This window comes from Coptis chinensis, chromosome 6 (genome assembly GCF_015680905.1).
Source record: "Coptis chinensis isolate HL-2020 chromosome 6, ASM1568090v1, whole genome shotgun sequence".
Lineage (NCBI taxonomy): Eukaryota > Viridiplantae > Streptophyta > Magnoliopsida > Ranunculales > Ranunculaceae > Coptis > Coptis chinensis.
Genome location: NC_141461.1, coordinates 93,014,320 through 93,027,034, shown reverse-complemented (window position 1 = coordinate 93,027,034; position 12,715 = coordinate 93,014,320). Strand labels below are relative to the sequence as shown.

Below are 12,715 nucleotides of genomic sequence, written 5' to 3'. Positions count from 1 at the left end.
CTATATATTACTCAACATTCTATACATGAGCATTCTGATTTTGATTCGATTTTTCATGTTATCACTAATGATTGTATTACTATCAGATTTGATGCCTTTCCAGTCAACATTAGGAGGGGCAGCAGCTGGATGCATAGATTGGGACATTATGGGGAAGGTAGTATGAGCAACAACTAGAAGATTCAAAGCCAGATCTGTAGAGGAAGCAGAAATGGTGGCGGATGAAGTTGCAATTTTGTTTGTTATCTCTTCTGGGTGGACTGAAATACTTTTGGAAGGAAACTATGCAGATGTTATCAAAGCCTTTAATAGCTCTACCTATTCATGGCTTTTAGTTTTATGCAACAAACCTTTAAACTTTCTTTACTCTTTGTAAGTTTAAGTGGATTAGTAGGACCTCTAATGGAGTTGCACACTTAATTGCTAGATGAACTAACCACCAGCTTCAAGTCTGTAATCTACCTAGTTGTATGTTGGAACAAAATATCATCTCTGTAGTCCTTCAGATTTATTATTAATATATATGGTATTATCGAAAAAATAAATTAAAGGTTGCTACACGCCCACACAACACATAACAACAAATACTTTCTTTATTAAGTACAAAAATATACATTAAACTTTCTGACTTTTAAGTGTGAAAAAAGCTACTAAGTACATAGCCATGGCTAAAAAGACGGATTGAAAAATAACCATTTTATGCATTCTTCCTCTATCGACCCTTAAGATTATGGCCTCATAAATTGGCGACAATTGACCATACAAACCCGGACATGATTAATCTGAACCAAAATGTTCTCCGGTTTTCCATGTCCGAATATTTCATCGAGCCCTACAATAAATGCTACCAAATTGATTAGTGCGATCGTCGTTATTGGCACAAATAAGGGAGACGCAACTCCAAATTCGAATAGTCCCTGTTCGTATCGCTTGCTTTCTTCGTCATCTATCACTTTACTAGTTACATTGAATCCAAAAGCAGAAATGCCTAGTGATTTTAATACGTAATCTATAAATCCAAATAGGTAGCACGACACACTTCTGATCATCCACATCCTTTGATCACTATACCATTGACGAAATGTTCCTCCTCCTATAATGTAATCTAAAAAATCTTGTCCATATGCCCCAAGAAACAAGAACATGTGCACGTAAAACCAAGGGCTTGATACCTGCATTACATTTTTCACCAGCAAGGAGAAACGTGTCAAAGATATATGACTTGAAGCACCTTTTAATAATACTAGTTTTGAGCACGTAGCCACATATGCAACTAGGGGTGTAAAAACCACGACCCCATTGATCTGTTGGTAGTGAGGTTGACTATTGGCTAGTTTGGTCATGGGGATCAAATCGTGGTGTGAAAAAAAAAAAAAAAAAAAAAGTCATCAAATTTAGAGTCAGAGTCTAGATATGGAAGCATGAGGGCGGCCGACTCTCTAAAGCCCTCACAAGGCCCCGCAGTTAAGGCACTCACAAGTCACAACTTCTCTATGTAATTTTATTTACATTTTGTTAAAAAGTAACTCTATAAATAGCAAAATGAAAAATATATTTTACATAAGTTAGTGCCTTGTGTAGGCTCCTCCAATGTTACATGAAAAATCTAGTTCAAAAGAACAAATTGTTCTATTGCCGAGATATGAACCCAAAGTCACTTCTCTATGTATAAGCTAGAATCAAATATAAATCAAAGTTATGTGATATGATCTTTGTTATATGGTAATGAAGTTTTTAATCAACTTCAACTAATCAAACTCAAATTATTTTACAACCTACAACACCACATCATATTTGGTCTCATATACACTTCTTATTGATTCATGGAATACATCGGCACATATAGAACCTAATAACGAAACTTTTGATTTTTTTTTTTTTATTGGAAAAACTTTTGAATTTTATTATCTTATAAATTTTAATTAAATTATTAATTAAGTACATTAACCAAAGTCGAGATTGAGAAAAACTATTATTTAAACGTGATAAATTTAGCAAGATTATTATAAATAAAAAGAGTTTAAGAGAGTAATCAAACATGATTCTCAATACTCCTAAGAGAGGGTTTGAGGTGAGGGTTAGGGCTTTATAATTTTAGCATTGGTCGGGCGGACCGTTTTACACCCCCTACACGATTTTTTTTGTTAGATGTGTGGGGCCTTATGAGAAAATAATAATAATAATCAGGATTTGATTTTGGGTGGGGCCATGAGAGAAATTGGAGAAAAAAAATAAGACGAGGTTTTTTTTACAAGAAATTTGTCCCAAGGCCCAATTTTGGGGAAAATGAAGTCTAGAGGACACGGTTTTTTGTGAGTAACTCACAAGGACAAATTTTAGGGAAAAGTAACTCATGAACCCACTATTTCAAAATTAGTAACCCTCAAGGACAAAATAAGTTGGCCCCGCCTTTTTATATTTTTTTAAATGCCAGTTATACCTTTCCGTGAAAATAACCCTCAAAGACAAATAGCCCGGATTTAAAATAAATATTTTCCGATTTTACTCTTTCTGTCATTTAACTATGAACACTTCTGCTGGTGTATGAACAATGATTGTTCATATCCAAATAGGTGAATGTACCTTATACAATATATTGATGTATGAACATTGAATGTTAACCCAAAACATTCAATGTTCATACCCAATCAATGTTCATACACAAAGACTATGAACATTGAATGTTCATACCAAAGGACCAAGGACTATGAACATCGAATGTTCATACATGAAAGGACTATGAACATTGAATGTTCATACCCAATCAATGTTCATACCCAAGGACTATGAATATTAAATGTTCACTATAAACATCGAATGTTCATACTCAAAAGACTATGAACATTGAATGTTCATACCCAATCAATGTTCATACCCAAGGACTATGAGCATTGAGTGTTCATACCCAAAGGACTATGAACATTGAATGTTCATACCCAATCAATGTTCATACCCAAGGACTATGAACAATCAATGTTCATACCTACCAATTGAAAAAAAAATTAAAAATAGTTATGAACAATGATTGTTCATGTTTGATGTATGAACACTTTTGATGTATGAATAGTGATTTTTAATACTCCCAAATAGGTATGAACAATCCATGTTCATAACTGGATCAATGTTCATGCCTATTGGATCATTGTTCATAGCTCCAATAGGTATGAATAGTCATTGTTCATAGCTAATGTTTATAATTGGGGGTATGATCAATGAGTGTTCACACCTGCTTAAAGGTATGAACAATCATTGTTCATACTAAATACACCAGGTCATTTCGTATGGGCCGGGCCGTTAATTATTTTGCGTCAGGGATATACTTGACATTTCATCTACCCGATTTGTTTTTTATTTCGCGTCAAGGGTATACTTGACATTTCATCTACCCGGTCCTTGTGAGTTACGAAAAAAAAATGTGTCCTTGAGCATTACATTTTTGGCAGTTTTGACCTTGAGAGTCGCTCCATGTTTTTTTGGGGGTGGACCAATAGGAAAAGGTTGAATCAAATTAAAAAAAAAAAAAAAAAAATGATGGTTATATGAACTCCACTTTAAATGACTCCAAAAAAACTCCATCACAAAATACAATGAATTAAAAAACTAATTTTTAGTAGAGATATTCTCCACACAATAGAGATCATCCTCACAAAAAATCAATTCATTTGAAGATGTACAACTTTGTCAAAAATCGTTTATAATGTTATGAAATTATTTAACGGCTCATATTTTTTTTAATTTCAATATAACTTTTGACAATATGAAACGTATTCAATTGAGCTGATTTTTTGTAAGAGTATTCTCCATCATATGATATATATCTCCACAAAAGTTTAGCTCTCAATTCATCTTTTAAGTCTACTGTTAAAATTGGAGTAGCTTTGGAGTCACTATGAGTATAAGGTGGAGTTCATATAACCACTCCCAAAAAAAAAAAAAAAGGTGGCAATGGTGTCCGACAGCTAATTGGTTGGCTCCCATGCTGCACATTACAAATGGAATAGATTTTTTTGATGAAAAAAGACTTTGTAATAGTTGGCAAACAAAAAGAGGGTTTCACACGGAACATTTCGTTTATGCATCAAATACGCCATTTGTCTATTTCTTTCGCAGGGTGTTGTTGAGCTCCTAACAATATCTATGATATATATAAGTTACTACATATAGCGATACATATCGGAAACATATTTAATATTTGGATTCGTGGTGAATTCACTATCATTCCACCAATCTCCTAGTTCGTATTTAATGATTAGTTAGTGAGATATAAACGTACCTTGGGGAACACGGATACTCCGTTGATGAGAGCTAAGGGTGGGAGAATCCCATAGATAGTGATGGGGACGGAGTAAATGGGCCAGAAAGCGTAGTGAGCAAAGGCTAAGCCCATGAATAAGCCCATCGACCGTACTCCAAACGTTATCGGACAGTATTTGGAATATGTAACCTCTAACAGGCCCACACACCACCGCCGGGTCTGGCTAAGCGAATCGTTGAGAGTGATTGGCACATCACCAAGGAATGCTGGTCTATCTGGATCACAGAACACTGATTTCCATCCTTCGCATAGTAGTCGATAACCTGAGAAATAGTCTTCAACCAAAGACCCATATCTAAATCCCATCTGTGCAGCAATTCATAGTCCAAACCATAAGTATCATAACATGTAATCTTGTGCATTTAGTAAGCAGGGTCACAAACTCACAATGGAAATTTTGTACATGCAAGAAATGTAAAATGCGCAGTACCTTGGATCCCCAATTAGTCTGATCCTCAAACTTGCAACTTGCTACGTTATGAGCTAGTTCCATAACTGCTTCAGATTGAATAGACTTATCTACCACATGATTTGGATTCAATTCTGGAATTTCAGGAGATAGTGCAGACAATGGACCTCCAAATAGAGCTCGACGAAGAAAGAAACACCCACTCCCGACATAATTAGGACCTGCTAACCCATCCATTCCTCTAGGGTTAATTTGAAACAATCTTTTTAGTTCACTGGCGTAGATATCGTTTTTGTTAATCCCATGGAAGCGCTGTGGAAATTGAATGTAGGCCAGATCTGATGATGCCTTAGTAGGATCCAATATATAACAAAGTGCGCGGAGGGGTGTCTGTGGATCATTCGAGTACATATCGCAGTCTTGGGTTAGGACCATTGGTGCATTCGTCATGGTCGCTGAAACTCGAAGCTTGGGTGCAACATTGAAATAGTTTAGGAAGTTAATTCTGTTTTGTGGAATTTAACTTTAACATGCATATATGATGCATTAATAATATACTAATAATAGGTAATTGACATGCATATTATATTAAAACTGGCTCTGCATAATAATTAGGTGAGGTAACGATGTGAAGTCAACAGAAAGTACCATGTGCGATTTCAAACTTTAGAAAGACAACGACTGATCGACTGATGTGAAAATAAAGCGAACAGTCGTACTTTGACTCTAATATCAGATTTAGACAATTAAAATAACATTTTAGTAAAAGGAACTTTGCAGAGATTGTTTGGACTAAAAGGCATACCAGAACGTTAAGTGCACCAGCCTTGAAGTGGTGTGGTGATGTCTTATTTTTTTCTCTGGAAATGTACACAAGATTTGGCATGCGATGTCCTGTGATGTCCTTGACTTTCGCACTCTCTAGCAAAACCTAATGAAGAGAAATAAGATATTTGTTATAATTTGGAGGACTTTCAAGACTTCAATTCTTCAACTACTTAAATTCTTCATGAGAACGAAACCTGAATTATTGTAGGGTGATCATTCCGTGTAAACTCGGTCGTCCATTTCTTAAACGCCTCGGAGTCTTTTTCGCCTGTGATGAACTCATCCTCAATACTCCCTCTATCAACAACACTTTCCACCTTCATTTTCATGCTTTCGTACATCATCTGCAACACATAATTAACGAATTGGACCCAGGAAATAAAAAGCGGCCGGCTGGCAAATACAAACTCAAATTGATCACGCATGAATTCGATTCTATGTAATTAGTTGCCATGATTATGAATTTATGATCAACTTATCATTCTACCCCGTAATTAGTTGCCATGAGTATGAATTTATGATCAACTTATCTATCTACCACATGAAATAAAATATGTCGTCAAATTGCCAACTACCTTTTGAATATCTCAATATCATTGCAGGGCCCAATAACTTATTACGTTGAATGGTGATGATGGGTTTCAAGTTACAGGTTTCAGGACTGACACAACATTTTTGGACTTTCTAAATAAGAGTATGTGAAAGTCCAAAAATTCCATCTTCCCTGACACAATTCCCTGATCACTTGTCGTCCACAATCAGCAGCACAACTCCAACCCACAATACAATCAATCACAGTCCAAATTTCATAACCCCAACACCAATAATTTACCCAATTTTAAGTAAATCCAATAATATTCAATTTCAATCTCCAAATAATTAATTCATCTAATTATTAGTCCAAAACAAATTGAATTGAGTGAATTTTGATTAAAAATTAAAAAGACTAATTAGGAATTTCTTTCCATTAATAGTTGTAATTAGATATATCCCCCCACCCAATTGCAAGATCCAACGGTTATAAAATAAAGTGTGTTTTTTTTCACATGAAGAAACATTACCATTGGATTTTACAATTTTTTTTTTTTTTTTTTTTTTTTTTTGGGTGGGGTAACTAACCCAAATTAAAATTTTCTGTTTCAAAATAGCTCACTTGTATTTTTGTTCTTTAAAACCATCCCACAAACTTTTTTAATAGATTCTCCATTCAAAATACTTAAACTCAATAAGTATACATTTTGAATTCCTCCTCACCCCACCAATTATTCTTCTTAACCCCATTTCCAACTTCTCTGACATTCTTAATGGCTTTAGAGACTAATATATATATATATATATATATATATATATATATATATATATATATATATATATATATATATATATATTGTCATATTTTTAATTAGGTAAGTTAATTAGAAGTTTTAAATGTTATATTTAGAGAGAACAATATACTATAATGTTTGTTGAAGATAATGGTCATTTATCACAATTTATTGAATTGTAGCATAAGAAAAATAATGAGTAGAAGGGGTTACAATATAGTTTGAACAATTTACCAAGAATATATCGTTTTAAATTCTTGGTACTTGAGTTATAATTTTGTATATATATGGTGGTAATGTTAGCAAAATTAGAATACGAAAGTAATCAAGGAAAAAAATATAGAGGCAGTTATGGAATTAAATGAAATATCAACCAAAATGGGTATTTAAGAAGTCTAATTATTTAAACAATAAGAGCTTAATCTAAACTGTTACTTACTTTGGTGGGTTTAGTCTAATAATTGCCCTTCTAATCAAATAAGTCTATGTGCGGGTGTAAACTCGATAGTACAAATGCAAATAGAAAATAGCACCCTGCGGTTTAGCTGTTTTTCATTTCTTGTTTGTCTTTTCTGTGGTTTTACTTGATTTTGCTTTCTTACTAATCTGTTTGTTGCACTGTACCTGTCGATAATCAGTTTTCTTTTTTTTGATAATCAGTTTTCTGCTGATTTGTTAAACTGGTCTAAAGAAATGTATCTTTTTTTTTTTCTCCATTCGGTAACAAAAGAAATAAAAAGCTAGAATACTGCCAATGCAAATGGCCCCAACTTAATTAAAGATTGATTTGTCGCAGGAGTACCCTTGTCGAAGCCTTACGTTTATTTGTTTATTTTTTTAATTAATAATATGTCGAGGCTAAGTTGAATACTACAAGTCTACTACTGTACTGCTAAGGAAATTGGTGTATGTCCAATGTCTATATCTTCGTTTAGCTAACTTATTTGGCTGATTACCTTTATTTCCTCTGTTTTAGAGCTGCGGATATGGGCATGAGTCGATTGAAAATACGCCGCAGGGCATCTGTCAACTATGTTGTTCGCTCTACAAAATGGCAACCAATGAGTTGCAAACTTCGCTGCCTCCATGAAAGCAAAGAGAGTCAACATTGAACCTCCATCGTCCGATACATAGACCGAAACCTTGTCACTTGGATAATCATAAGCCATAACTGATAAAGCAGTATTTATAACGTTTATGGGAGGTTCTTTGTATGGATCAGCTGTGCATATAAACACATCCAAGGATGGATAGTCCTTATAATCAACAATACTAGGAAGGTTTTCTAGATACTCTTTACGTTTAATTGGACGCATACGAAAGGCTTGTGTTGTAGCCCACATGAAGGTTAATATGGCATCAGAGACTAGTAAGGAAAGGTGAAGAAAGATGGAGAGCAAGGTGGTGGAATAGATGAGAGTGAGGATATGGTGATAGAAGAGTGCTAAAGTAGCACAAGTGTAAACTACTGCAAATGCACGGTTTAGAGTTGTGAGAGGGAGGGGTTGATATGTGTGCAGTGGAGAGATTGTATTTTTGCTCTCTCTTGAGGTTTTCATCTTTGTTGCTCGATCTAGCTACTAGCCTACTACTCTCCACTCTATAGCACTGAGGACTGAGGACTGAGGACTGAGGAGTACATATTTATAGACCAAACGATTAACAAATAACAAGTACTTATCGATGATACAATCATCACGTACGTATACATAACAAGGAGATTATTATACTGTATGTCATGGCACTTAATAATTAGTAAGGGTGACTTGCAAGCAGGTTTTGTGATATATATATATAGATGTGTGTGTGTGTGGATCTTGATATATGTGGGATCGATGTAGTTATGGCAAAAAAACAAGCATCATGTGGCAAAGACATCATCAAATCAAATTAAATTGAGGCACAATAAAGTAACCTCGCGCATTCAAACTCTTGTAAGAAGTGATATCAAAGTCAAACGAGGCAACTTAGCTTGCAAACTGCCAAAGTTTATGTAAGACAATATTTCTTAGAACAAACAAAAAATTTGCATTCATTGATAAGTCAGAATTCACCATTTAGATTTTATTTAAGTCCGACAATATATTTTCTTTCCAACAATCATTAGTCTTTGGGGAAATTGAGTTACATTATTGTATGCAAAATTATTCCATTGTTTTCCGGTTGGAGTGTACATGTGGATCGGTTTCCTTGCAGTAGATTTGTTGGAGTTCCAAAGAATCTCCTACCACCGGAAATAAAATTATAGAGATTATAGAGACAGAGAGTCGGTGACGACATGGGGGTCATGGGTACAAGGTTTTTGAAGTTGTGCTTAAGCCATAGTTCAAGATTTTAGAATATCCGAAATTTCCGACAAATTTAAAAATCGGAATTCCGGCCCTTATTCTGTAATATTTCGAATATGTTCTGAAAGTCTATATTTTCCGGCTCTTGAATCGGAATTTCGAATTTTTCAAAATCCAAAATATTCATCGGAATTCCAAAAATTCCGTTGAAATCACAAACTATAGCTTAAGCTAAGCGCCTAAGCAAAACATACCGACTATCATCCTAAGTAAAAAAAAATCGTTATGATTTTATAAAGAATGAAAAAATGATATAACAAGAAAAATGGTTCAAGGTGTAAGATATGATATAATAGTCCAAATACCACTATATCATATCCTCCATAAAGTGGTCAACAACTCAAAACTTTATAGTTTTTTGGTTTCTAAATTGATGTATGGGTTACTCCTAAGTAAATATCATATTACTCATGTCTTAATTGCATTGGCTAATTAAAAGAAAAATGTTACATTTTCTATTCCACCTATTATGGGAAAGGGGAGATAAAAAATCTTGGAAGATTAACCACCGTCCTCTCTCCATCTTTTATAAATGAGTGTAGAAATCTCATATTTCAACACCACAACAATTAACACAATAAAGAAAATAAATATTTGGAAGAGAAACGGTGTTTTGCTATTTGTTATCAGATTCAACACATCACTCTTGCTATGGATCAATGTACAATATTTTTTATTGATAATTATTTACATTCTTTATATAATGTGAAACGATATATGATTCATGATCCTCTATACACTATTAAATTAATGTTACACAAAAATGGCAACAAATTAACGAAGACACCCTATATCTTGTACCATTTTTTTGGCTTGGAAGAGTAAACGGGCGACGTTGGAGATGGTTATATTGGAATATATGCTATCAATATCGGTCGATCATCTCAGCCTATTAATCGCATATAGCATGTAAACCAATTATTTTTTACCGATTTTTAAACTTTTCTCACTGACCCGATTTAATCACTAATTGACCGATTTATTGGTCGAGATGACCAATTTCTCGCTAAACTGAGAAAAAAAATTACTTAAAATATCGGTTCCCCACCCAAAAATATACGTAAAATTAACGAATTGGATTCTTAAACCGCATTAATAATAATATAACATAATCAACATACAAAGCTAAGAATTTACTTAATTTTTTCCTCATTAACGAAAGTTAAATATATAAATTATTGTATTACTTATATTATCGCTTCTCTTTCTCTTATTCCTTTAAATATTTAACTTTATTGTTGTGTTTGACACTCTAAAGCACGAACGCACCTTCTAATAGGTTGTGTCCACGTCGGACGCGATCAACATGGTCAAGACGCAGTCAACTAAACTGGACGCGGGTCAAGACGCGAGTTAGGGCCGGATCAACATGGTGGTCGGCAGCTTTGATTTTGACCTAAAAAAATTAAAAATAAATCAAAATAATATTAAAAAAACTCAATTTTTTCATTTTTTTTGTTTTTTTAAGACTTATGACATGTTTTTAAAGTTTGATTAGGAAATATTAAACTTAATTTTGTCACTATTTATCTTTAATAGTTTTGAATTTATGAATGTTGATACATTTAATTTAGTTTTCAATGTTTAATTTATACAAAATAAAATTATAAATATTAATTAATTTCCGCGTTCTTTGCCACGTCTGCGTCCTACTTTTTTGAGATATAACCGAGTCGCCGCGTCAGTGTCAATGTCCACGTCCGTGTCGGTGCAACATAGGTTTGACTTTGACATCTATGCAGTACTCTAAAATTGAGTTAGTTAGATGTCATTACGAGAATTTGAAATTTTTTGTTGTATCTTAGGTAATTATTTAGAAATATTTCGTATAATTATACTATTATATATTTTGAAAGTATTAAATATATATATCCGGTATAACCGATTAAGTCACCCATTAACCGATTAATCGCATATCACTGGATTAGTACGTTTTGAAAACCGATTTTAACTGCTTAGTACTGGAATGGCCGTGAAATCATTAAAGTCACATCTTACTATATTATAAAAATATGGGGTAAGAGGAATAGTGTTTTGGTGTTACATTTGTGTCCGTCACAGGGGCAAAATGGTAAATATCTGATTTTAAAAAACTTAAAAAAACCAAAATTGATGGCATAATAGTAAATATTTGAATGTTTAAGTCTTAAAGATAAAAACGGTGGGCCAAGCATAATAGTGTCTACACATTATTTTTTTATTTTTTTGTTATTTTTGGTTTTTTTTATCTCTTATGTGGACCCCACTAGAATAAAATAATTAAAAAAATATAAGAAGAGAGAGAGAGATTGTGTTTTTTTTTCTCTCTCCAAACTGTGGGCCCCACGTATTCTAAATATTTTTTTCTCATGTGCATAGCACATGTTGTTTGCTAGTTCAATTAATTGTTTCCCCTAAGAACCTAATGATGTGACAGAATATGCAGTACATGTGTACGTGTACCACACAACCAACACCTAACAACAATATCTCACCACCAAATGCACGATATTTTATTATATTAGAAAAGTATGGGATATGAAGAATATTGATTTTGTTTCACAAGAGTAAATAGGTAATTTGGCTTAATACTTTATTCTTTTTTGTCAAAAAACGGACTATCAATGTTTGACAAGTGTTATAAAGTTTCTTTTTAACATGAGAAATGACATTTATGTCCCTATGACGGACACTAATCTACTGTTTTGTGTATAGTGGTGGAATCGTTATTTTGTGATTTGATTGTGGCAATTTCTTAATTTCAAGATTTTTTTTTTTTTTTAAACTTTTGGGAGTGGCAAAACGGTAATTTTCCAAATTTTGGATTTGTTTTTGTGGGCATAAGGGAATTTTGTCCGTGGCAGATGTGTGAATAGCATATGTCAAGGCGGCTATATTGTTAAAACGTGTGTAGCACGTGTGCATGATGCTAGTTATACAGTATATATATGTATTATATGCAATCAATGTTGGAAAAAAAAAATCAAGACACCTAAAGGCTAACACAACCCACCGAAATTGCTACGTGGTCCCTATTTTTGGATAAAATATTGTCATGTGGTTAAGAAAAAATAGCAGTTCTAGAGTACTCAGGCTGCACCGGTACACATGAATCTGGGCCCTTGCACAATACTTCATGATGCACACGCACCTTTTGTTGTTATGAGTGGCCTAGATTGACTACACCATATACAACATGCACACACTAGCTTTTCTAAAGAAAAAATAAACATTTAAAATTGACCCGACGGAACACACATGGCCTGATGGTCACAATAATTTCTAAATTAATAAATAGGACAACCACCACATTTTGCCATGTTAAGTCTAATAATTGAGAGATGGAAGTAAATCTGATTATATGAAGATCTTTTGAAAGGTTGAGCTTGTGCGAAAAATAAAATAAAATAAAAACACTTCATTAGTTCATTAACACATTAGCATATCTTCTTTCAATGCCAGTGGATTTGTAAAACCCCTATTTTTTTCTACATTATTATTTTTACAATAT

At 33.5% G+C, this 12,715-nt stretch overlaps 1 pseudogene across 1 annotated transcript; it reads right to left on the bottom strand.

Moving 5' to 3' along the window:
* Positions 1-575: 575 nt before the first annotated feature.
* LOC147495518 (cellulose synthase-like protein G3) lies at positions 576-8,499 on the bottom strand (annotated as a pseudogene). The gene is made up of 6 exons (XR_015197537.1): positions 7,834-8,499; positions 5,747-5,896; positions 5,530-5,655; positions 4,746-5,192; positions 4,274-4,621; positions 576-1,172 (listed from the first exon to the last, which is right to left on the bottom strand). The product of XR_015197537.1 is annotated as a cellulose synthase-like protein G3 (transcript).
* Positions 8,500-12,715: the final 4,216 nt, after the last annotated feature.